Raw genomic sequence first — 27,506 nt, 5'->3', positions numbered from 1 at the left:
AGTCACAGCCGTGGGCTTTTCCCGTCAAGGTTCAGGGACTCACCGATGATAGCAACGCCCAAGGCTACGAAAGAAGGAATATTTAAATGTTTAAATTTCTGCTCCCTACCCACCTTCATCCCGTCGGGAGAAGCGGCGCTGACAGATGGTTTGAGGTAAGAGCTTCTCCTCATTCTCTGGGCCTTTGAGGCCGCTGAAGGGCCGGGTCCCGTTACTGGGCTCCTCACTCTGGAAGTGACTTTTTAGTTCTCTCGTCAGTTAAAATGGGGATAATAGTATCTGCATTGTGTTGTTTATAGCATAAGTCAAGCTTCAGTAGAGCTCGCTCGGCAGGCGGCCGTCACCTTCCACCGTCTAGGGCGTGTTTCGTTTCCGTCTGTTTGGCGTCCCTTTCCCTGTTTATCTGCTGTGGATCTTTTGGGGGTAACTTTTCCTCCTCTACCTGTCATGTGACTTTTTCTTTTACTGGGACTCGACCCTGGGACCTCCTGGACCCATCCGGGTCCTGCCATGTCATCTCCTTTCTGATGACCCCAGTGATTGGTCAAGGGTAGTGACCTCCCGCAAAATTTTTATATTATGAAGGGAAAGAGAGAGAAGTCTCCTAGGAGAGAGAAGTCTTCTCGTTCTTCTGGTGCCACTCATCTGTCACTGAGAAACCGGGGACTGCCAGCAACCAGTTCCCCGTTGTGTAGAGAAAGCCCATTTGCAATAGTAGAGAATAAACCCTTGAGAGATGCCAGAACAGGAGCGCTTGTCTGCCACCCACGAGTCCCTGGGCACCCAAATTGCCCTCATTCTTAGAGGTTTCCCAGTTCTGGACCCCTGCTTTAGTCAATGGCCAGTGAATACTCCCCCCACCCCAAGTTGATCAAAGCTGCTGTATTTTTTGGTGCTTGAGATCAAATCAAACCATCCTTAATGAATACAGTTCCCTGCCTCTAGCTCCCTATCTCTGCTTAGAAAAATGTGACAAATTCAAATTTGGTAGTAAAGCTAAGAATATTCCTTGCCTATGTATGATCCCACAGTCTCATGTTTAGATAAAGATCCAAGGGAAACCCCTGCTTCCATCCATCAGCAAGACATGGAAAAGAATGCTCTTGGCAGCTTTGTGCCCGGTAATCAAACATAGATGTTGATTTAAAAATACCAGCGCAAGAGAGTACGTGTTCCATGTTATATAAAGTACAAAGACTGCTGAAACTGATATGGGCTGTCAGAAATCAGAATTGTGGTTACTTGACGGGAGGTCATGAGTGGTGAGGGCCACGCCGGGGCTCCTGGGCGCTGGAGGTCTGTTCTGCCACGTTGGGCTCCTTCTCAGGAGCTGCGTTTGTTATGCAGGTCCGTTCACCTTGTGAACATTCACTGAGCGGTCCAGTGAAGATTTGTGTCCTTTTCTGTGTGTATGTTATACTTCAGTTAAAAAATGTTCTTTTAAAACTTAAAAATATGCCCGGCCTCACACTGGCTCCTGCAACCACTCTGAATTTGTCAGCCCTGAGCCAGTCCTGTCCTCAGAGCCGGTGACCGCCGTCTCCACCTGTTTTTAGGTCTGCCATCTTGGCTGCCCTGTCTTGATAAGCACTCTTTTTTCTTTTTTCTTGGCTCCATGCCACCTCCTCCACGAAGCCCCCCTCCCTGTGTGGTTGGTGCCCATCTCTCAATGCACGTGGTTGCTTTCACACACCTCTCCTTTTGTACCATCTCCCTGTATTCTCACGGCTCACTGACACACATCTCCCTTCCACTACACGACAACTCAACTGCCAGGATTTTTCCTTTTGGTGTCGCACGCATTTAGCACAAAACCGCATTGTCACTGTCATTTATGGGTCTGTCTGTTCCACTGGACTGTGAACCAACATGCTAAGCCCTTGAAAATGTTGATTGAATGAATGAATAAACCAATGAGTAAGTAAATGCATGGGTCATGTGGGAAAAAAACCAGTAAGCTTGAGACTTGAAGACTTGGGTCTGAGCCCTAGCTCCTCTGCCCAGTGACCTTGGGCAGGTTATGGAAACTTTGTAAGGTTCGGCTCTTCAGGTGTACAATAGAGAAAGCCCTGTGCGGGCTGCATTTTTTCCACATCACAAAGCGCTGCCTCTCTGTGAGGTATTCCCCCTGAACAGAGAAGCCCTCAGGCGCCAGGTTGAGTATTTTGATGACGTGGCCAAAACTCACGGGAACGGCTGCGCGTGCTTTTGAATGGAATCTGTGCTGTGTGTGGGAGAGGCAGCGCCAGCAGCTTCCCGCCACCACCTGCAGACATAAATCTGGATTTCAGTTCTGGTTAGCACCTAGTAAGACAGAAAGATTTTGTTTGTTTGAGTTCTGTTCTTCTGTGGTGCCCCTTCCCGATCACACAGAAACAAAACGGGAGGCCACTCAACACCGCTGGGAGAGCCTGCTTCCCAGCAGGGCCTTCTCTGAGTGTTCGTTCTTTTGAATGATGATGTGTTTTCCCTGTCGGTGATTAGAGCCAAAACCCTGGTAGGGAAGCCTGTGGTGAGAAGCTCGGAGGCCTCTGTACAGACTTTCCTCCCCTCTGTGTGGCAAGAGGTTCCCACGGGGATTATTCTGAAGGCAGCATGGCCCTGGGCTTCACGGTCTGAGCCAGCGCCCCTCAGGCTGAAGGTGACTTCAGGAAGAGTCAAGCTCTCCGTGCCCAGAGCAGGGGGTAGGGCTGGGGGTGCCAGGCCACGGGCCCAAGGGGAGGATCCCTTAAGGGTGTTGTTGAGGGGCTGCAGGGGTCATCTGGTCCTCTCAACTCCTCTGTCCTACTAGGTTGCTGGTGGCCAGAGAGGTCATGACCTGTGCCAGGGTCTCCCCTCCATCAGCCAGGTTTCTTACTTACAAGCAGAGAAAACCAGTTCTGGGTAATTGAAACAGAAGAGTGATTTGTGGGAGAGGTACCGGCAAGCCTTCTCCATTTCAGGCTGGATGGTAAACCAGGCTCCCTGAAGGCCCTTCCCAAATAGAACAACTACGATTCTGGATCAAATACTAAAACCCTGTTTTAAATGCATTGCTGAGCTGGCACAAAAGGGAAGACCACCCCCCCCCCCCCCCGCCGCCTCCAAGAGGCTAAGCACCAAGGGAAAGTGGAAGCCCAGGCCACCTGCAAAGGGTTGTTTCGGGAAGAAAGGAGATGGGGCAGCACTGCCCCTGGCCCAGGGGTGGCCCAGAGACCCCCGAGCACTCAGCAAGTGCAGGTTCTCACCGAGAGCATCGTGGGGGTTGCAGGGTTTTGTTTGTGTGCTGGTTTGTCGCTCTTGCTTTTTGTTTTATGTGAGAAAATGGGACACCTTTGACATCCTCATGGAGATGGAGTAGTTGAAATGACTGGCCGAGGGTGAGAATGATAACATTCACAAAACACATGTCCATACACAGGGATTTAAAAATAGAGAACAGTAGGAAGTAGGAAGAAAAGCAACTATGCTAACCAAAATGATGAGCACAGCTGCTGTGATTGAACTTCAGATTCCTCTGGCGTTTCAGGCAGCGCCAGCCAAAAACAAAAGAGGGAAGCGGAGCACCTACAGTGACTGATGGCTGCCAGCCCCGTTGAGTGCCCACTGGGTGCCCATGTTGTTTTGTGACTGAAACACACTGTTTCTTATCCTCAGAACAGCCACATAAGGTGGACATCATCATTCCTGTTGTTCACAGAAGGGGCCTGAGAGGCTAGCGATCTTGTCGAAGGCCACACACAAAGCTTTCCTCACAATAAACTTGGAATTAATTCCTCTTTATATGTGGGACACCGAGAAATCAAAGGAGCAATGGTTTTATAGCACACGCAAATGCAGTTTTTATTTGACTTTTTCTATAGTAGACAAATTCTGTGCAAGGCCCTGGGTTCAGAGCAGGGGTGACAGTGTGGTGGGGAGACTCAGGGGCCACTCACCACTGCAGTCCCAAATATGACAGTTGTGAGGAATGCAGGAAGATGGCCACCCATGTCTCTAATTCCGTGGTGCTGTAGCATGGGATCCTGAAAGAGCTGCGTTGATGCTCGTATTTTATTTTTAAATAAGCTATATCCACACGGTTGCACCTATAGTTAAATAACTATATTCCAAACCAGTCCCCAGTCTCTGTTCTTGCTAAGAGAGGTGTAAGGCCCAGCTGAGGCTCCTCAGTCCTTTCAGCTGCTTTCTTCATGTAGGAGGATCAGGAAAGAAGGTCCAGGCTGAAATAAATTGTCCCGGGCAGGAGAGGTCAGGCCCGAAGGAACTGGTTTCAGTTCAGAAGGAAAACAGACAGGGGTGGAGTAGAGAGGGGAGGGGAGAGAAGGGACCCCCTCTGGGAGAAGGGCGGTGTCTGGTTCCAGCTGAAGGGCTGGGAACTGGGTCCGGGAACTTCCCCCTCTTTGCTCCTCTTCCTCTCCTCCCCCTCCCCCTTTCCCCCTTCTCTTTCCCTTCCCCCCACCATCCTCTCTCTCCTGATACCCTCACCACATCCTTCTCCTGTTTGCTTAACTGTGTCTTTCCACCCCACTCTGATTCTAGATGATTCTCTAGCCTATTGAAGTAGATTGGAGCCCAAAACTGCTTTGAGGAGACATGAAAAAACTAAAATGATGGGAATTAAAGGGAGATCTAGGAAGGGTTTGAAACCGAGAAGGGAGGTGATCAGAGCACTTTCTAAACATAAACACCTGCACTTTTGTTCAACTTGAGACATAAAGACGGTATGTCTCTATTTTATGTAAGTGCATATCAAGGTGTAAATGAATACGACTTCAGATTGAACTCTGAAAAGTCAGTATTATACCAACAGAAATACCGCAACCCTGTTCTTAAATAGCACACGGGAAGCCAGAATCCCGAAGCCAGCCGGTCTTGTGATCACCACTTCAGTACAGTTGTGGGCAGAGTGCAAGGAGCAGAGGGGGACCCCTGTCCAGGGCTGGCACTGGGGTAGGCTGCCTGCAAGAGGTGGTGACAGGAAGCCGAGACCTGAAAGATGGGGGTTTTAGCTGAGAAGAGGATGTGAGGAAGGAGAGGCAGTGACCTCCCACTCTTGGGGAATTCCTACTCCTTGGGTGTCATGGTTTCACACAGGGAGTGTGCAGGCAAAGCCAGGGGCTCCTCAGGAAGCACGTGGCTCTTAGCAGGTGCACGGACAGTCAGAAGAGGTGGCTCAGTTGGACAGTTCTGAAAGCGGGTATTACATAGTGCCCAACTCGGCCCTCATAACTTCAGGAGCATCCCAGGGCACATTGGATTCAGGCAGCAGAGTCTCTGCTGTGTCCCCCAAATCTGAACATATGGGTTTCCTTTAGGAACTCAGAAATGAATATTGGAGCCTGCAGGTGCCTGTGTGGGTGGTGAGTTGTTGGTTTCCTCTTAAGTTTCACTAATAGGTTGTAATGAAGGTGGAAACAAGCCTTGTCTTTCTGGTTATGAAAGTGCATTTTCCTCCTCGTCACTAGCATGGACTTCATGGGCCTCCCGACAGGAGCCTCCTACCTGGTCCTGTGGGGGGATGGCAAGCGCAGCTTCCCGAGGGAGCTTGCCCCGTGTTTGGACAGATCTGAAATGTTTCGCTCTTCTTCTTACAAAAAAAATATATACTTCATTGAAACCTACAATCATACCCCTGGCTCTGACCCTGGAAGCAGAACAAACTAGTACTGGATAAAATGAACAATTCCACTGGTACCAGGAGCCCCAGTTTTCCTTAGAGAGTGTCTGTTTCTTATGGGAGGGACCTCAACATCAAAACCATCACAATTCATTAATTAATAGGAGAATACCATCTTCCTACTTAATTTGACAAAGTGGCCTCCAACCAGTTCATCTAAATGTGAGACCAGATTATTTATTTATGAACTGAAAATGAGGGACATAGAAAGAAAAAAAAATCCCTATTTCACAGAACCTCAAATATCTATCTACAAAGTCAGAGGGTCATGAGTGTTTACATTGATTTTTGTAAGTAGAATGCAGATTTTATAAGAGCATTAATGTTTGATCCATAGACAGGCCAAGGAGAAATGCAAAGTTGTTGCATTATCCTCCTCAGGTTTTCTACATCAGGTAAAAGGCAGTGTGGAACTTCTCCATGTCTGGGAATGAGATCCAGTTGTTCCTTATATACTATGATGAGAAATCCAGACCTGAAGTTCTAAGGAGAAAACTGGCACAGGTTTAGAGTGGGAGCTATTGAAGTAAATGAAAAGGCATGTGAGATATTGGTATGGATATTGGGGTAACCCTTTGAGAAAATTGAGTAAAAGATTATACTTTGAGCTTATAAGGAAAGGCACATAATTGAAGGAGTAAACAGAAGTAAAAATTTGGGCAAAAATCAGAGCAAACCATTTCGACTCTTTTTTGGCAATATGGAGGTTTAACTATTCAAAAACCATCCCACTACAAAACATCTAAAAATGTTGGAGTCGACAAAAACCTAAGGGAGGTCACTACAGGCCAAAAACAAAGCTGAGTCATGAATCCAGAGAGCTATATTTTATGAAAAATACTACTACTCTAAGGTCATTTGCCAATCCCCAGCTTCCAAAAAAAATAAAAAGAAAAAGAAAGCGAGCCAGTAAACAGTTTAAATACAAAATTTCTTTTCTTGGGACTTTGTTCAGTTTTAGGCGGTTGATCAGATGGGGAAAGTGACCAGGTCCCAGACTGGACAGTTGTCCTGGATCAGTCAGCCTTCAGGATTGTCAGCAGGGAATCTCTCCTTCCACAACATGCATTACTAAAACTGTACCACAGCCCACCATACCCCTAATGCCATCTTGTTTATTAGCTGAAGAAACTCAAACTCTAGGTTTCCCTTTGCCATCTGTTGTACATTGTTAAGTTATGCTTAGGCAAAAAAAACAAAAAACAAAAAAATTAGATGTAGTAAACTCAGGAGAAGCTTCTTGGGTGTTGTATTTGATGTTACCTCCAACCTGTTCAGACTTGTTTTTGTTTCTGGTTGTTACCAAACCAAGAACTGGAGGACTGAGACTCATGCACACAGAGGGAAGTCCTTGTAGGACCAGGGAAAGGAAAGTGCTCAAAGACTAAGTATCAGTAGCCTTGACTTCTATTTTCCACAGCTGTTTGGAAAGCAGGCTTAAGAACGAGTAGCGATCATTCGGGACTTCGTCGGGGGCAGCCCATGTAAGAACGGACACATGATGGCTTATAAAAGCACCCCTGAATGCCTGCAGTTGGAGGGATGTGAAATGACATCACACAGGGAGGGTTTTGGCTCAATTAGGGGATCTGTTTTCTGATGGACCCCAATCAGGAACTGCGCTCAGGCTCAAGAGCTAGTGAGGTAGAGCAGACTCTCAACAGGCCAGAACAGAGAATCGTCCGGCTGACTGAGAAGGAGACAATGACTAGCCAATTTTAAATGTTCAGCAGAAAATACAGCAAGGAGGAAGTCTCCTTAGAAATAATGTTTATAAGATGGCATTCTGAAAATGAACCCTAACAATTACACAACTATGGGCTGAATTCTTCTGCATGAAAAAACATCCTGACGTACAAACCTGCCATTGCGATACGGGCTGGACTGGGACAAAAGCAGGGGGACTCCCACGAGGGTGAAGGCGGCAGAGCTTACGCCTCATCGGAGTAACACCCGAAGTCACACCTGGTGAAGGGTTTCCACCCGTTTTTTAAATCAAGCAAGAAATAGAGGCTCATTTTATAATTCCACTGCTTTATTAGTAGTATTTTTTGCGTTATGTGATTATGGTTTTCATTTCCAAGTGTGGGTCCAGCCATCTAATCTTTCATTTCTTACCTAAAGTCTTAAGTTCAAGAAATTCTCCACGTTTTGTCATAGAGGCCTCTGTACAGAGAGAAATTTATGGCACCATTAAAGACAAGCATCCGGTTCCCTAGATGGGGTAAAACTAGGGAAGTATCCCCCAGCCAGGAGTCTCCAACAGAACTGTACTAATCAGCTCGGGCTGCGGTAACAGAATACCCCAGACTGAGGGGCTTAGACAACACAAGTTAGTCCTTTCACAGTTATGGAAGCTAGAAGTCTAACATCAGGGTTAGGGTTGTTTTCTTTCTTCCTGGCTTGTAGACAACCGCCCTCTTGCTGTGTCCTCACATGGCCTTTTCTCTCTGCATGCTGGGGGGAGGGGGTGGGGGATGGATTTCTGGCATCTCTTCTTATTCCTATAAGGACACCAGTCCTACTGGATTAGGGCCCACCCTTATGACCTCATTTATCCTTAAATGCCTCCTTAAAGTCCCCATCTCCACATACAGTCACATTGGGGTTAGGGCTTCAATATATGAATTTGGGGAAGATACAATTCAGTCCAAAACAAGACTATTGCTGTATGGAAGGTCATTTGTGACATTCGAGCATATGACAAAACCCCAGACTTGTATATACCTCCCAGCTGAGAGGAAAAAGCATTGCCTTCACTTTCACAAGACATGGCTTTGAATCGTCTACAACTTATCTGCTGTAGTGATCTTGGGCAAGTTCCTTAACAGGGTTTTTGTGAGGGTCACATAAGATATTATGTGAAAATGTATAGTCCTAAGCTCTACAAATGGAAGAAAACTAATGCATTATAGTTCAGTAAGACTTTTTGATCATTCTGTATGCTCACCATCAAAATAATGTGACTGGGTAGGGTCAAATAAGGAACTTATATGGCTACAGTATGGGTCATTTTAGGAAAAAGCAACTTGAGTCGATTTCCAGAGTTTTTCAGGGTTAATTTTCTCATTTTGGTTCCCTTGTACCAAAATATGAACAGCTCTACTGCCAAAAGTTATGTCCTTTGCCCTATTTTCCAAAGCTGTCCTCCTTCTCCTTCCAAAAGTGAAAAAGGATTAGGATTAACAGTTAGATAAACTAGTATGTATGTGTCTTTCATGGAGAAAAAGCAGAATTCACTTACTCAGTTAGTCATTTTTCTAACAATCAAACACTCTGTCCTGAAGCCCTTTAAACTGGATATTGTGTTGAATGATGTCACTAATGTTAATTGACAGTTTGCTGGAAACTGTCTCTTAAAAACTCTCAATTTCTGTTCAAGACCTGTTTATTTTGTTACAGAATTAGAAATCAAGGAGAAACTTCCAGAAAGAAAAAGTGTGTATGTGTGTGTGCATGCATGTGTTTTGGCTTTTATACTAGGAAGGTCATTTGCAAGAGAGAGACAAAAAAAAGAAGAAGAAACAAGTAGAAATGAAATTAGACCTGTGTTTATACAGTTCTCCACGTTGGCCCAGGACTTATTTTTGAAAGTTTGTAAACTAGCCTTCCAGTTTAAATTGAATAAGTAGGTGCAGCTGAGTAAATGGGGAGACGCCGGTTTGCGACCATGTGTTTTCACTTTAAAATTACATTGAAGAGGAACAGAGGGGGTTAGAAACAAAAATAAGAAAGGGAGATATAAGACAGGCTGTGTTTAAAGGGAAAATGTGAGAAAACGAAGAGTCAAAACAGAAGTACTCTTTGCTTGGCCCGAGGGGCCCGAGGCTGCTCCACCCTGATAGCAGAGAAAGAACAGCCTTCTCAGAGCCGTCCCTCCAGACCTGGCAACGGATGCAGGAACCTGCCAGGCAGGGAACCCCACACACCAAAAGGCGGGGTGCTGGCACGGGACTATAAAAGGTGAGGAGACATTCTGGGATGGTCTGGATTAAACACACGTCCATCCAGGAGGGAGTCTCCCCCTAGTGTCCCCGGGGCAGAACCAACCCCCAGTATCTGAGGACGTAACCGTATTTGGAGATAAGGTCTTTAAAAGTGATTGAGTTAAAACGAGGCTGTTAGGGTGGGTCCTAACCTGATCTGACGGCGTCCTTATAAGAATAGAGCCAGGGGTGTGTGCTCACAGCCGAAAGACCACGTGAGGACACGGAGGGAGGAGAGCCATCCGCAAGCTGAGAGAGGAGGAGAAACCAGCCCTGCTGGCACCTTGATCTTGGACTTCCAGCCTCCAGAACTGTGAGAAATAAGTTTCTGTTGTTTAAGTCCCGCAGTCTGTGATACTTTGTTAGGACATCCCCAGCAAACTAACTGGGTGCTGAAGAAAACCACACCCACAGCACCCATTAAAGGGGGGTTGTTTTCTTGCCAGTACCAACATGGAAAGAATCATGTGGCTTCTCACTTTAACACCAGGGGAATTGCTTAGTTTCTGCCTCCTTAACTGCCCAGGGCACGTTGTAAAAGCCATCTGGACACTGTAATCACTTCTGGGAGATTCTAAAAGACTTCCTTCAACTTATCCCAGTAATCTGCAACATCCCTGTTAAGGATTAAATTATGCCCCCCCCCAAATATGTTGGAGTCCTAACCCCCATACCTCAGCAAGTGACTTTATTTGGAAATAGGGTCTTTTTTTGTTTTTGTTTTAATGGTAATTTATTTGTCATTGTAATTTATGACAAACCAAAGTACAATTTATTCTGAATGTTTTCTAGAAGTCTTTCTTCCAAAAAGAAAAAAGAAAAAGCATTTAGTATTATAAAGAATTATATTTAAAGGCAACCAATGTAGAATCCATTGACCTCTTGAGGGTACCTGAAATATAATTAAACTGCAATCATCAAGGCTTTTACAATTCATAATTCTAAACAAGAGTATTATTTATAAAGAAGTGCAAATTGACTTCTACTTTCAACTTTAATTAAATGAAGACACTCAGTATTCTTCCTGAATAATAGTTTTTCACATTTCATGCTTTCATCTATTAACAATCATTTTGTAATGAAACAGTCTTCATCTACTCTTATCCCAGCTCTTGTGATGATTTCTAAATGTAGGAAGGTCTGTGAAACATAAGGTGCTACACTTAACCTGGTTGGCCTCAGTACCATGAATTTTTCTTCTGCTGAAGTTTTAAGTGAATATATGTTACAACCAAGTTCTTTTGAGATAAAGCTTGAGCTGCTGTCAGGAACCATAAACGTTACTCTGGAACAGTTACTCTTCTGTTTAAACTTCATTACTGCAGACGAAAAATGTTCCACCGTGGTTTTGATGTTTTGGAATGTCTTAACTTCTGAGTCTCAAAGCTGGACAGGGTCTACCTTTTAGAGAATTGGCACCCATAATGCCACTAGTGAGCTGGTCATCTGCTTCCACCTCAACAGTCATTGTGACTTTGAGCTCCTTTGTAGTGATATACATCAGTGTCTTCATAAATAGCTTCTGTGGTGACAGCAGGAGCTAATGGATCAAACTCCATTACCTTGTAGTAATTGGGTGGCTGGAAATCATTCTTTGTCATCGCTGGTTGATTGCTGGGCAAGGATGGTAGTCTCTGCTTTGATGGTGTCGCTGGAATGGTCTGTAGACTAACCGGCTGTAGTAATACTGAATTTGAATATTCCAGAAAACTCTCATATGTATGACTTGAGGCAAGGTTTTGGCTGGTCCTTTGGGCAAACAGGGGTGTTTCTGTATTTTCCGAGGGTAGCAAATCCACCTGTGGATGAAGACTGGGTTTCAAGTTGTTTGTTACAACAGGACTTGGAGAGCTGAAATTTAAGTCTGAAAGCTGAGCATTCAGGGTGTTGTATTCTCCCAGAGTGGCCCTGTGTGTTGGAGGGCTGGGACTCAGGTCAAGGAGATCAGAGGATGGGGCAGAAGGTTCACTGCTAGTATTGGCATCTTCCCCCTGGTTCTTATTTTGCTCCAAAATCCTTTGTTGCTTTCGAGTAAACCTCTCATATCCAAGGGTGGTGTTACTAAAATCCTCATTCACTTGAACTAGCTCAACAGTGACATCTTCCTTCTCCACCACCACGAGCAGGGCCGTGCTCCTCTCTTGCATCTCCCGACCCGTCTGATAAAGTTTCTGCAGAAGCTCTTTGTCTTCACGGTTTTCAGACCCAGCAATATTCTCCGTCAGTATGGCAGACATCACTCTCACATTCATTTACACCATATCCAGTTCACTGTGCAGTTTTCCAGTCTGTTCTGGAACCAGTGTAATACTGGAGTTCTTGGGAACTACAGAAGAAAGAGCTGGTGCAGTAGGAACAGATGGTGGTGGATTCGGTGAGATCTGAGCAGTCTCTTGTCTGGCTGTTTCAGCATCTGATGGAGGAAACTGAACATCTTTCTTAAGGAGATCCATCTTTCTTACACTTCTTTCACTTCACTTACATCCATACCTCCTGGGAACCCCTGCCACCACATCTTAATGGAATTCAAAATTCTATTCTGAATGTCTGTTGGCAAGGTATATCTGGGATTCAGCAGCTTAACTAGACTATCTTTAACAAATTCCTTCTTCACAATCAGAGACTGGAAACTTGGACCACAGTTCTGTATGCATATGTCAATAAGTGACAAGGTAAGTTGGATTTCTTTATGATTGTAGTTTTTGGAAATCCTTTTCTTCAAAGCTTTTACTGCATCTTTTGGCCCATCGTGGGCAGTGTTAATTATGTCACAGATGTGCATAAACTGGCCCCAGTGTTCAGTCTGAACTCCAGCAAATGTAGCCTTTTCTATGTGCTGGCCCATGGAGGTTGCGAACGGGTCCCGGTGACTCTTCCCAAGCGCCGTGGTAGCGCAGGGAGCCAGCCTGGGCCTCCGCCACTGCTGCCAACCGGAAATAGGGTCTTTACAGAGGTAATCAAGTTAAGATGAGGTCATTGGGGTGGGTCCTAGTCCAACATGACTGGTGTTCTTATAAAAAGGGGAAGTTCGGACATAGACACACACAGGTAGAACGCTATGTGAAGATGCAGGCAGAGATCTGGGTGATGTTTCTATAAGCCAAGGAATGGCAACGATTGCAGGCCGACCACCAGAAACTGGGAGAGAGGCATGCACAGATTCTCCCTCACAGCTCTCAGAAGGAACCAGCCCTGCTGTTGTTGCTTTGATCTCAGACTCCTGGCCTCCAGAACTGTGAGACAATACATTTTCATTGTTTACGCCATGCAGTGCGGGGTACTTTGTTATGGCAGCCCCAGGAAACAAATACAGTCCCAGTTCAAAGTGTTTCTCTTCTCAGCTTCTGGAAACGTGTGTGGGGATTGAAAATTTGGCATATTTGGTCTACAAGGGTCTGGCTGCCCAAGACAGAGCCTAAGATGGCATGGCAGCCACAGTGTTTTGGGTTTTTAGCTTTTGGGTGGTATAATTGACGAATTAAAATTGTACATATCTAAGGTATACAACCTGATGTTTTGATACACGTATACACTGTGAAATGATCACCACAATCAAGCTAATGGACACCACCTCACATAGTCATGTTTTGTATGTGTGTGGCGAGAACACTTAAGATCTACCCTCGTAGCAAATTTCAAGTGTACAATATAGTATTGTCAACTGTAGTCGCTGTGCTGTACGTAGCTCTCCAGAATTCGTTCATCTCGCCAGACTGGAACTTTGTACCCTTTGATAAACACCTCCCCTTTCCTCCACCCCCAGCCCCTGGCAACCTTCATTCTATTCTGAGCCACAGAGGCTTATAACCTCATCTTGGAAGTGATATAAAGTCACTTCTTTGTATCTATGGATAACAGTGTGTGAGGGGATTACTCAGGGTGTGAATCCCAGGCAGGGGGATCGTAGGGGCCGTCTTGGGAGCTGCCTACCTCTGACCTTTGCAGGGCTTCCACTGACTGACTCTGGGCAAGGCTGTGACCTTTATGGGTCTCCCTAGTTGGCTTTTATCTGCATAATGACAAATAATGATTGCAAGGTGATGGACTATTCAAGTGGTTACATATGTTGTCCCATTTAATTGGTACATCAGTTTCCCAAGGCAGGGATTCTGTTTCCATCTTAATGAATGGGGAACCGCTGGCTAATATTCAGGAGGTCTTGAACTCAGGGCGGCCTCTTCCTCTGAGCTGCCATGTTTTTAATGAATGAACAGAGAGAGTTGGACTCCAGAGCCCCTTCCAGCTCTAGTCTCCAGGAAGCCTTGGGCTCTGAGGAAAGGCTTTCACCCTGATGCTGGGGGGCCTGGATTCTGGAGCCCCTGCTCTTCCTGCAGCTGGGAGCAGCTCCACCTCCCTGGGCCCGGGTGTCCTCAGGCACACACCGTTATCCTTTGGGGAGATTCTGTTTCTGAACAGAGGTGGGCTGTTGTGTCTGTTTCTCTGGCTAAGACTGCAGGGATCAGCCCTGACCCGACCGCGGGGGCCCCTGGTGCTGCTGGGCCAGCTGGCTGTGACACATGCGAAGCCAGGTCACGAGCTGTCACTCATTTCACCTTTCTTTCCAAACATTTATTTCTGCTATTTGGAGGAGAAGGTTCTAGACCAAACAAGGCCATAGCTTGTGGCCATTTGTTGCAGGTCTGGGACACCTCCTGGCCACAGCGGGCCGGTCGGTAGAGGTCTCCTTCCTCCAGAGGCCCTGAGCGCCCGCACCGAGGGTCTCATTTCCTCTGTCCCTCGGTGATTACATTTTGGAACTCCCTTGATTTCTTTTCAAAATCCACCCCGTCCACTCCTTGGTGACCAGAGCGGGCAGGGGCTGGAGCTGGCCTGCAGGACACGTCTGCTCCCATGGCCCGGCCTCCAGGCTCCCCTTACTCCCACCGGCGACCACGGAGCCCCGTCAGCGCCCCTTCCGAGCAGCGTTTGGGTGGTTTTCTGTTTTGACGTGACTGCTGCCTGGCCTCCCGCCCCCCCCTCTGTTGTCTTTCTCCCTCCTGGCCCTGCTTGTTATTATCAGGAGAAAACAGGTCCACAGTTAAACTTCAGAGGCGAGTGGGAAACCCATGTTTCGAGACACTGCCGAGGCCTAGGCTTCAAGAGAGCTCTGTCACCCCGTCTTCCCACAGCCATGGGAGCCCGTGCTCAAGGTCAAGGTGAAGCCCAGTCTGTGACCCACCTGAGGAGTTCTGGAATGTCATGGGGCCGACAGGACTCTCATGAGTGCCCCTGGCTCGGCAGGAGGCCTGAGGAAGGGGTTTTGGAGGGCATGGGGCTGAGTTCCTTGTATGAGGGTACTGCACCCATGATAAGGGGACGGGGCCAGACAGGCAGGTTGAAAAGCTTCAGGGCCTGGGGCTTTCCGCTCCACAGGTGTGTTCAAATGTTGGCAAAGCAACTGATCATCAGCCAGCGTTAAGTGTTATAGTGCAGCCAAGCCAACCAGTGGGGCCTCCCCGAGCTAATCACCCGCAGGCGCTGAATCGCTGTCCTCCTGTCCTTTATCCAGTGAATTAGGGAGCCCCTAGGACTGGTCCTGTTCTGCCTTACCCCACAGTAACTGGAAGGCCAACTTCCTATTCCCCAAATGAGTCCTAATGTATTGTTTTTACTCCTGCCCTTTGAGTACATTCACTCAGTCTATTGCTTTCCCTTGTTTAATAGAGTGTGAGCTGTGGAGGGAAATCGTTGTGGCCTTTATCCTGTGATGCTAAATGGTCCTTCCAGCCTCCACCTCACGTATGAAGGCCACCTGGCGGGAAGGCAGTGCAGCAAAACCAAAAAGAGCTTGAGTCTGGTAGCAGACAGGCCCGCTCCACCACCAGCTGTGGCACTTTGAGCAAGGCCCACAAAAATATTTGAAACTTTTTGCTTACCTCTGAAATTGGGACAATAATCTCTGTTTTGCAGACTTATGGTGAGGGAGACCATGCGCGTAAAATGCCTAGCATGTAGTAAATGTTCAATTGAACAGTTTTCTCTTTCTTGCTTCCCCTCGAACCCATCCACCCAGGTGGGGCGAGGAAGGCTCGTAGCCCAGAGATCACATGAGAGATGACAAGTGTAGACAGATACCCGTGAAACTCCTGTTCTCGTGCTCCTGCTGCGTTCGAATTCCACAGTCCCAGCCCACACCCTGGGAGGCTCGGGACACCCGAGAGGGAGCTTCTCTGAAAAATGAAGTTGCCACTTGCCTGCTACCCCAGGTTACACTGGATCACCACATAATGAAATGATTTTCCTTCCCCCTTTTATTTCCTCTCTTTCTTTCTTTCTGAGACAAATGGAAAAATAATTTGATCCCCTTGAATCTTTTCACCCTGGGTATTTCCCCCTTCACACCCGAGCGCCGCCCCTGGATAAACGGGAACACATGTGCTGAAAGGCCAGCCTTCACCCTCCTGACTCAGGGCCCTCCTTCTCTTGGGACACGGGTTTCCTTTCAAACCTCAGAATAAATTCATCACAGCAGGAAGAACATTGTTTTTCTTCAAAACTTGAAGGGAAAAAAAAAAAAAGCAAATCCCATATCACAATTATTCCATTTCAGAGGGAAAATGTTGCCCTTTAATCTCAAAGTTTCTTCTCTCCTGAAGGCTGTGGCCGAGGTGACTCGCAGACTCAACACAGCTGTTTTTTTGCAGAGTCCGCACTGATTCATTGCTTCGGGGATCCAAAGGGTGACACATACATATTTTGAATATTACCCTGGGTGTAGGTCTGCATCACGGCTTGGCTTAAAACGCTTCTGCTGCTTGAGGTGTTCACACGTGGACGCTTTCAGCGGAGTTTTTACTTAAAAAATAATCCTCAAGACAGTTCTTCCATTTGAAAGTTGAACTTCCTGAAAAATATGCTGTGAACCTTAGTATTTTGTTTGTTTGTTTGTCCTTTTCTTTGTTTTTTTACCGTGGCTCCTCTGACATCCGAGCCCATCAGAGAAAAACTCCTTTTTCTTTAATGAAAACACACAATGACAAATGCCCAATGCCGTGGACATTAAGCTCTTTGGTTTGACCATCTTCTGTAGCACACATCAGAGAAGCAGGATGTCTTCTTGAACTGAAACGTTGGCTCAAGAATTCCTGTAAACTTCCTTACACTTCATTTTAAGAAAAACCCCCTGACACTGAGCATACTTCTCCTTTGCTGCCAGGCGTCTTTCTGTTTATGTAGACTTTGTTTACATGTGCCCCCTGTTAATAAAAATCTGTATTTAACAGATACACTCAAGCACCTTGGAAACTAATTTTCTTTCAAACTCAAGCACTTTCTGGGAAGGAATAAAAGGAGCGGAGAGTTGGGTTGGCAGCCCTCCATCGCGTGACCATTTATCGTCAAAGAATGTAGCAGAAGACGGCTCCCGCTATTTCCTTTTGATTTTGGTGTGTAAATCTGCTCTCACCTAAAGCTTGACCATATGATGGTGCAGACACACATTAAACTGATTATTTCTGTCTGAGCTGTGCGTAGAATGTGCACTCTAAATTGCACATAAAAATGTTCCCCAAAATAGTACCACCTGCCTGCAGAAGTATCATTTTCTTTCACAAAGACAGAGCCAAATGTGTTTCTGGCATCCTGCTGCCTCTGGCTGATGAGTTTGTCGCCCTGTCCGTGCTAGGGGCAAGCCTGGCCTGGGGCTTCCTTCCCAATGAAGGCAGGGACTCCAGGGGTCTCCCCAGAAGTGTCTTGGACTCTTGCTCAGAAGACTGTCTCAGATATTTAGGGAGCAACTCCTCGCTATCAAAGGGGTAAGAGAGGAAAGTGAGTGGGGGTCGGGTGGGAGGGGCTGGAATAAAGAGAGCGGAGAACAAAGGAGCAGAAGGAGGTGAAAGTACAACGCAAACCATCACAACCCGAGAAAAAGCTCTCCCAGGACAGGAGAGATAAACAAACCCAGGGAAGAAGAAAGAGAGAGGAATGTAAAACTAAAAAACGAGAATTGTTTCAGTTTTTAAAAGGCACAATGAAAACTAAGCCCAGAAAGGCAAGATCAGATTATTGTGATTTCTCCTGATTAACGAGAGAAGTTGAATATCCTATTATCTTTCAAACGTCTGCCCTGCCCTCCCCAATTCAAAGAAGGGAAGGGCGTTTGGAAGGAGAAAGAAAGGTGTTTTGCCCATATAGGGGCACCCTGAGAGCTTTTATTCTCGAAAGAGCTCTTCCCTGACTTAGTAACTTCTTTGCCCAGAGGAAAGGGAGTTTTCATCCTTTTGAGGTGAAACCTCATCCCGTCTTTGGGGGCCACGCTTGCAAATGCTCCATTTCCTAATTATCTGGGGCTGCGCAGAGGGTACCACACAAAGACCTGAAAATCCTCAGAATTTTCATGGTCATTTTATGCTCTGGTTACAGACCTTTTGAATCTAAACATGGAAGATAGTAGAATGTCTTAGCAGTAAGGGTAGAAGTTTTCAGGACCATAACTTCTTGTCCATCAGTGTCTTTGGCAGCTTGGAAGGCTGAAGGCTGGGCTGCCTTCTCACAGGCTTTGGGGTTGTCTCCATCCCTAACAGCCTAGGGCCCTTCATCCTTATCCTGACTGTGGTTTTTGCTCCTATGTTCATGTTAGCCAAGTTCCTCAAAAATAATCTCTGTCCCTGTGTCCACATCCTCACCCCATGTTCCCACACGGACCTCTGTAAATGAAATTCCCTGCCCTGCACCCTGCTGTTCCCCCTGCCCTGGCAGTTTATCCATGACCACTGACCACCAAGGGCAGTGGGTTCTTTTCAGTCCATCTCTTGTCCTCTCTGTGGTGCCTGATGATGTTGACTCTTCCTTCTAGAATCTCCTTGAACTCTGAGCTTCACCACACACTCTTTCCTGCTCCCTTCTGCCTTTTGTGACTGCTAATTCTCCCCCTCCCATGCAGACTCCTGATTCTCAGTCGATCCTCAGGGTGTGGTATCTCCCTCAAGGTCTCAGATGAGCCATCCAGACTGAGTCCCAGCCACATGTTAGCCCTCTGCATTCTGCTGCCACACCCCCAGCTCCTGCGGGGGGGAAATACTCTTGCCAAGGTCTCTGCAGTAGGCTGAGTGTTAGCCCCCAAAGATATCCACATCCTAATCCCTGGAACCCGTGGATGTCACCTCACATGGCAAAAGAGACTTTGCAGATGTGATTAAGTTAAGGATCTTGGGATGGGGAGCTTATCCTGGATTACCTAGGTGGACCCTAGATGTCATCGCATGTATCCTCATAAGAGCAAGGCAGAGGAAAATTTGACACAGAAGAAGAAAAAACAGTGTGAAGGTGGAAGCCGAGATGGGAGTGATCAATTTCACCACGAGCCAAGGAACATCAGCAGCCTCTAGAAACTGGAGGAAGCAGTTCCCCACCCCCAGCCCCAGAGATTTTCCCCTTTGAGCCTCCAGAGGACGCAGCCCGCTGATACCCTGACTTGACCCCAGTGAGACTCATTTCAGACCTCTGGCCTCCAGAACTTTAAGAAAATAAACGTGTATTGTTTTAAGGCACCAAGTTCGTGGCAATTTGTTACAGCAGCTACAGGAAACTAAAACAGTCTCCAAGAGCTCCTCACTGACAGATCTGTTGGACATCTTTCAGTCTCCATGTCTCCTGGCAGAAGTATTTGGTAACACTGGTCTTTCGCTCTGGAACCTCCTCTTCCTTTGACTCCCATTTACCCAGCTTTCAACAGCCAATCAAGAGCCAGGTTCCGGGGATTCCACCCACCAAGCAGATTCAGCCTCAGTTCAGGCTCTCACCGTCTCTTGCCTGCATCCCTCTGTGTCCTACCTGGACCATTTCTAGTCTTATATTAACATCCAATTGCCCCGACAACTTGCTGCAGCTGACTTGTCAATTTCATATGGTTCAACCCAGTAGATATGGTTGAAACGATATCGGTGGGGAAAAAAAAAATTATTGGATGTAAATATTTTAAAATACAGCAAAATGCATGTAAGCTTGTTTCAACCTTTTCTCCAGGGTCTCTGAAACTCCAGGGACCTGGCTGTGTGGGAGACACCGCCTTGCTCCTTCTCTTTCTCCCTGCCCAGTCCTTCCCATTACAGGCTCTGATTCCCTTTGGCTCCTTAGTTCTCTAGTCAAATTGTTTTCCTCGAAGTTGCCACAGCCCAGACTCAGTTTACTTCAGTTCTTCTTTGACAGAAATTTTCTCAAGTCTCTCCTGGAGGCCAGCGTGAGACTCCTCCATCCTCAATAAAAGAACTTTCAGCTCCTAAAAACTGGATCTTCAGACCCTTTAGTTCGATCTCATTAGCATGGTGAAGAAACTCCCCATCTTAGCCCTCCCTGTGGTAATGCATTTAAAGCCCACATTTCATTTTTTTTGGTCTTTTTGTCTGATTTTATTTTTTCACTTTTAAATTTTATATGAATTTTTATTGGAGTATAGCTTCTTTACAATGTTGTGCTAGTTTCTGCTGTACAGTGAAGTGAATCAGTTATACGTATACATATATCCACTCTTTTTAGATCTCCTTCCCATTTAGGTCACCACAGATCATTGAGTAGAGTTCCCTGTGCTAAACAGTAGGTTCTCATTAGTTATCTATTTATTGACATATATGCACATTTCATTTTAACTCTTTCCCCTAGAGCAAACTCCTCAATTCTCTGAGGTTGAATTGGGGACTGAGCATTGCTATTGTTCTAGATACAAAACATGGCCTTTTAATTTTCCTTTCCAATATTAGATTTTTTAAAAATCTACAAAAAAACTAAGGAAACTATAACATCCCTGGGCAAAATTTCTCTTTGCAAGTTCACAGCAAATCTTTGTAACTCTTTCCATTTGTATCACTTTCTCTCCCTAGTCTCCCCCCCGTCTCCCAGTGCCCAGTCCTCCCACAACTCCCCACAGCCTTCAGGATGTCCTCACTGCTATTGGTCCCATCCCCTTCCCCACACGTTGTGTTCCAGAAACACTCAGCCACATGTAGTTGCCAGAAATAGTAAACTTCAGACCTTGATTTTCATGCTTCCCTGGTTCTCAAACACATTCTTTCTCTCATTGAACCAAGGACACCACAGACACATATGCTTAAAATTTTTTTTTGATAATTTTTAACTCTTCATTTTGTAATAATTTTACACATAAAAAAGTTGGGAAAATGATACAAAGAAGTCCCCAAATGTTAACATCTTCCATAAACTCTGCAATTATCAAAATCAGAAAAATAACTCTGATTCCATGTTATTATCTAATCTACATACCTACTTCAGATTTCAGTGATTATCCCACTGATGTCATTTTTGGGTTAGTTTCCAATCTACTATTATAGGTTGCATTTAGTTTTTATGTCAATTTACTGTCAATTCCATGTTATTATCTAATCTACAGACCTACTTCAAATTTCAATAATTGTCCCACTGATGTCATTTTTGGGTTACAGTTTCCAATCTACTATTATACGTTGCATTTAGTTGTTATGTCAGTTTACTCTACTGTGGACCAGTTTTTTCTGGCTTCCTTTATCTTTCATGGCCTTTGCACTTTTGAAGAGCACTGGCAAGTTGTTTTATGTAGTCATTCTCAATTTAGGTATGTCTGATGTTACTTCATCATTAAGTTAGTTATGCATTTTTGGCAAGACTGCCACAGAATTACTCCAGTACCAAAACCAGCCAAAGATATCACAAGTTGGAAAAAACAAAAACAAAAAAAAACACAGACTAATATTACTTATGAATAAAGATGCAAAAATCCTAACAAAGTATTAGTAAACCAAATCCAGAAACATGTATAATTATACACCGTGACTAAGTGGGATTTAGTCTAAGAATGCAAGGTTGGCTTAACATATAAAAATCAATTTATGTAATAAACCATAGAATAAAGAACAGAAAACACGTAATCATTTAGACAGACACAGACGAAACATTTGACAAAATCCAACACTCTTTCATCATAAAAATACTCAATATACAAAAACCAGCTGCATTTCTGTACACCAGCGGTGGACAATCTGAAAATGAAGTTAAGAAAACAATTTCACTTACAATAGCATACTTAGGTATACATTTAATGAGATGGTACAATACATATACACTGAAAACTGCAAAACATTGTTGAAAAAAATTAAAGAATATTTAAATAAATGGAAGGACATGTTTATGGATTAGAAGGCTTGGCATTATTAAGATGGTAATATTCTCTAAATTGATGTACAGTTTCAATGCAATATCTACTGAATCCCTCATGGTTTTGTTTTGTTTTTTTTTTAAGACTTTATTTTTTAGAGAAGTTTTAGATTCACAGCAAAATCAAGGTGAAGGTACAGAAATTTTCTATATAGTCTCTGCCCTTCCCACCCCCCATATATAGCCTCTGACATTGTCAACATTCCTCACCAGAGCAGTACCTTTGTTATAACTGATGACCCTACATTGACGCATCATAATCACTCAGTCTGCAGTTTACATTATAGTGCAGCCTTGGTGTTGTACATTCTGTGGGTTCAGACAAATGTGTAATGACATGTATCCACCATTATAATATCATACAGAGTATTTCCACTGCCCTAAAAATCCTCTGTGCTCTACCTATTCATGCCTTCCCACCCCTACTCCTCCAACCCCTGGCAATCTCTGATCTTTTTACTGTCTGCGTAGTTTTGCCTTTTCCATAATGTCATATAGTATGAAGCCTTTTCAGATTGGCTTCTTTCACTTAGTAATACACATTTAAGGTCCCTCCAAGTCTTTTTATGGCCTGACAGCTCATTTCTTTTTAACACTGAATAATATTGCATTGTCTGAATATATGACAGCTTATTTATTCATTCATCTGCTGAAGGATACTTTGGTTCATCCAGGTTTTGGCCATTCTTAATAACGTTGCTATAAACATCCTTTTGCAGGTTTTTGTGTAGATACAGGTTTTCAACTCCTGTGGGTACATATCAAGGAGTACAATTGCTGGATCATATGGTAGGAGTATGTATAGTTTTGTAAGAAACCGACTGTCCTCCAAAGTGGCTGTACCATTTTGCATTCACACCAGCAATGAATGAGAGTTCCTGTTGCTCCACCTCCTTGCCAGCGTTTGGTGTTGTCAGTGTTCTGGATTGTGGTCATTCTAACAGATGCATAGTAGTATCTCATTGTTTTAATTTGCATTTTCCTGATGACATAGGAAGTGAAGCATCTTTTCCTATGCTTTTTTGCCATCTGTATATCTTCTTTGGTGAGGTGTCTGTTTAGGTCTGTGGCTCATTTTTCAATCGGGTTATTTGCTCTTTTATTGTTGAGTTTTAAGAGTTCTTCAGATATTTTGGATAAAAGTCCTTTATTAGATGTGTCTTTTGCAAATATTTTCTCCCAGTCTGTGCTTGTCTTCTCATTCTCTTGACATTTGTTTTTAGCAAATCAGAAGTGTTTAATTTTATTGAAGTCTAGCTTATCAGTTATTTATTTCATGGATCATGCCTTTGGTGTTGTATCCAGAAAGTCATTAAAATATTCAAGGTTATGTAGGTTTTTTCCAATATTATCTTCTAGGACTTGCTAGCTACTTTGCTGAAAGTGACAAGCTAATCCTAAAATTCATATGAAAATTCAAGCTACCCAGAACAGTCAAAACAACCTTGAAAAATAAGAAAAACATTTTAGGACTCATGCTTCCCAACTTTAAAACTCACTACAAAGATAAAGTAATCAAGACTGAGTGATCAAGATCAATGGAATATAATAGTTAGTCCAGATATAAACCCATACACTTACAGTCAATTAATTTTCAACAAAGGTGCTGAGACAGTTCAAATGGGGAAAAGAATGAAGTTGGACCCCTACCTTGTACAGTAAAGAAAATCATGGACCTAAATGTAAAAGCAACTGAAACTATAAAACATTTAAAAGAAAATACAGAAGTAAATCTTCATGACCTTGAATTAGGCAGTGGTTTCTTAGATAGGACATCAAAAGCACAAGTGACAATAATAAATAAATAACTTACTTAGCAATACTCAAAATTTTTGTGCTGCAAATGATACAATCAAGAGAATAAAAAGACAGCCCACAGAATGGGAGACAGTATTTATAAATTGTATATCTGACAAGGAACTTGTATTCAGAAAATAAAAATAACCCTTACAACTCAAAAATAAAAAGACAAGTAAGCCAATTAAATAATTGACAGAGGATTTTTAAAAATAAATTTATTTATTTATTTATTTTGGGGCTTCTTTGCTGTGTGTGGGCTTTCTCTAGTTGTGGCGAGCGGGGGCTACTCTTTGTTGCGGTGTGCAGGCTTCTCATTGCAGTGGCTTCTCTTGTTGTGTAGCACGGGCTCTAGGCACGTGTGTTTCAGTAGTTGTGGCATGTGGTCTCAGTAGTTGTGGCTTGAGGACTTAGTTGCTCCATGGCATGTGGGATCTTCCCAGAACAGGGCTCGATCCCGTGTCCCCTGCATTGGCAAGTGGATTCTTAACCACCACGCCACCAGAGAAGTCCCGAGAGAGGATTTTAATAGACCTTTCTCTAAAGAAAATAAACAAATGGCTAATAAACTCATAAAAAGGTGTTTAACATCATTAGTCAATGTCACTTCACACCCATTAGGATGGCTAAAATAAAATATAAAAGACAGTAACAAGTGTTGACAAGGGTATGGAGAAATCACAACCCTCATTCATTGCTGATGGAATGTGAAATGGTGCAGCTGCTTTAGAAAAATATTAAACATAAAGTTATAAATACCATATGATCCAGCGATTCCACTCCTAGGGGTGTGTGTGTATGTGTGTGTTATCTATATCTATATCCGTAATCTCTTCAAGATTAATTAGAACATATGTCTACATAAAAATAAGTATGTGAATATGCATAGACGCGTTATTCGTAATAGCCAATAATTCACTTGCATGTGTGAATTATACCTCAATAAAGCTGTTAAAAATTTAAAAATTAAAAGTAATGCCACAGAAGAGATGTACCTTTTGAGGGCATCATATCCTCAGGAGGTACATAGTGGTAATATGTCCCATTATTGGTAGTACTAACTTAGATCACTTGGATGAAATGATGTCTGCTGAGTTTCTTAACTGTAAAGTTATTATTTTGTCATTTGTAATTAAAGTGCCTTGTGGGAGATACATGGAGAATACGTAAATATCCTGTATCTCATCAAATTTCATCCATAGATTTTAGCATTCATTGCTGATTCCTGCCTGAAACAATTGTTACTTTGGGGTTCCGCTGAATGATGATTTCCTATTTCCATCATTCCATTTACCTTTAGTAGTTGGAATTCTACCATAAGGAAGAGCTGTCCTTTCCCCCTATTTATCTTTTTATCCAATTATTTCTTTATGTCAGTATGAACTCCTGGATTCTTATTTAATTCTATGGATTATAATGCGCATACACACACACACTTTTTTTTTACTCACTGGCTCATCAGATATTTAAGGAGCACCTACCACATACATGCCAGACACTCTTGTAGACTCTTGGACCTCAGTGTGAAACAAGACATCTTGGCCAGGAGAGTTTCCACTCTGCTTCGAGAAGCACCCTTACTCCCCGAGTCTGTAAGGGCATTATCCGTGGTGTGTCTCCCTTGTCTGCATCCGTTGAGCACCCTTGAGCTTGTCCCCACGGGCAGTTATCTTGTTTCCAGGTCTCTCTGCCCCTGGCAGGGAGGACCGTGAAAGCACCAGCCCGTGCTGAGCACAGTACCAGCCGTGGAAGACATTCAGCTCTGGTTTGTGGCTGGATGAACAAGTGAGGGAAGGAATGAAGGAATGAGCGCACACTACAGTGAATGTTCAGATGCAAGTCATAGGACAAAAATATTGCTTAAGAAGCTCAAAGTGTCGTCTTGTTTGCCCTCACGTGGTGGCCAGCTATCTGGTGTATTAGTTTTCTGTCCAGATGGGATACAGAAGGAGAAAGAGGGAGGAATCAAATATACTCCTGAGGTTTCTGGTTATGAGTCATTGGTAGAAGGTGTTGCACATACTGAGCCAGCGGACCTGCCTGGAGAAGATCTGTGGGTTAAAGCTGTGCTGGTTTGAGGAACCGCCCTCCACCTGGGATGCTCAGGCGGCGAGTCTAGGAAGCAGCTGGGTGTCTGGGCTGGAGCTCCCAGGAGAGGGCTGGCTGGATGACACTTTGGGACTCATGGGCCTGCTTGGAAAGGATTAAGCCCTGGGAGAATGAGCACGAGCAGGAAGAGGAGGGAAGGAGATGGAGCTGACCCCTGACAACGCTGAGGGTCAGTCACTCGTGGAGGAACCTGAGAAAGAGTCTCAAGGGAGGACGGTCCACAGAACCAAGAACTGGAGCGAGACCAGTAAGATGGAGATGAAAATGGGCCAGGATTTAGACATCGCTGGGAAGTGGTGGCAGCAGGAGGTGTGTTTCTGAGACTTGAATTGTAGTTGGAGGACGTGAAAGTGGACGCTCGAAGTGTCACTTATTCTCTTCAGGAATGTGAGTGCCAACAAGACAGAGACCTGGTGGCACTTCTTGGAAGTTTAGGGTCCACTGATCATTTCTTTTAAAGCCATAGAGGGTCTTGAGTATGCTTGTACATCAGAAGAGACAGGGCCAGCAGAAAGGAAGTGATTTGGTGAGACAGGAAATCATTAGCAGGAGACTAAAGGCGTGGAGGAGAGAGGATTGGAGTCCAGATGGAAGGTGGAATCTCACACAGGGAGGGCTCTATTTTCCTCCAAGAACAGAGGGAAGAGGCGAGGATGGCCGAGGTGTGGGTGAGCTTGAGGGAGCCTGGCAGGAGGCTGAGGTGTCTCCTTTGAGGGCCTCCACATTTTCTCTGAAGCAGCAGGTGAGGTCGCCTGGGAGGTGGAGGTGTGGCGGGCGGCAGGGATTTGATAGGTTCTTGCAGGAGTGAAGGGGAGGGTCTCAGGAGGAAGAGGTCTGCTCAGGGGCTTTGAGAGAGCAGCCAACCGTGGGGGCTCTGACTCTACCGTGAGATCTGGCGGGCTTTCCTCCCGCAGCCCCCAGCAGGCCCGGGAGAGGGGAGGAGGCAGGTGGGTGGGTGGAAGGAAGAGGGGTGTGGAGGCTGAGGTGAGACCGTGGCTGAAGTGATGAGCTCTGGTCTAGGGAGGGACCCGGGCCGCAGGCTGAGGGAACAGGCCCGGGGGGAGGAAGGGAGGGAGAGAATGGAAAATCAGGGCTTGCGGCCAGCGAGTGGGAGGAGGGAGTGTGGGGTGTCTTTGAGGAGCAGCTCAGTGATGACAAGACCTGGGTGTGGCTGAGGGCGTGAGTGGCGGACCCAGCAGGGGTGTAGGAAACGAAGCAGGGCATTCCAGGACGCCAGAGGAGGAGGCGCCCCCTCGGAGACCTCAGCCAAAGCCAAGCCAAAATCATGTCCAATGTGTCAGAGGACAGGTCCTGCCCAGGGCGTGGGAGCCAGTGAGCAGCAAGGAAGTGAGTGGGCGGTGGGGCTGACACAGGAGGAGGGAGGAGAAAGGAGCAGAAGGGGACAGGGTGAAGGCGCGGGGATGGGGACAGACTGGTGCTGGCAGAGGGGTGGGGGCCACACTTCCAGAGGGAAGCAGTACCCGGCACAGCCCACTGTGGTTTCCAGCCTTGCTTCCGGATTGGACCGTGAGCTTGGCACACACCTCTGTTAGAGGGAGAGGACTCTGCTGGAGCCCAAACTCCGTACAAAGCTTTAGCCTTACAGTTTTTAACTAGCGTAAAGCAAGGTCCTCGTGCACAGCTTATTCCCGTGATACGACTGATAAGGGTGTTGTGCTGAAACAAAATCATTGTTTCTGTCACAAATATAGTCCAGTCTGCTGCAGTGCCGTTTCTTTTCACTCTGGCTCTTGCCCTTTGTCCTCAAGAGGATTCGAAATTCTGCCACTAGTTGCTGTTCGATCTAGGGGAAC

General features: G+C 45.2%; 1 pseudogene across 1 annotated transcript; it reads right to left on the bottom strand.

Moving 5' to 3' along the window:
- Positions 1-1,554: 1,554 nt before the first annotated feature.
- LOC309647833 (TOM1-like protein 1 pseudogene) lies at positions 1,555-25,887 on the bottom strand (annotated as a pseudogene). The gene has a single exon. The product of its transcript is annotated as a TOM1-like protein 1 pseudogene (transcript).
- Between the last annotated feature and the right edge of the window lie 1,619 nt (positions 25,888-27,506).

The sequence above is a fragment of the Balaenoptera physalus genome, assembly GCF_965194825.1.
Source record: "Balaenoptera physalus genome assembly, chromosome: 18".
Classification (NCBI taxonomy): domain Eukaryota; kingdom Metazoa; phylum Chordata; class Mammalia; order Artiodactyla; family Balaenopteridae; genus Balaenoptera; species Balaenoptera physalus.
Note: the sequence above shows the minus strand (reverse complement) of the source record. Positions and strands in the feature narration are given on the sequence as shown.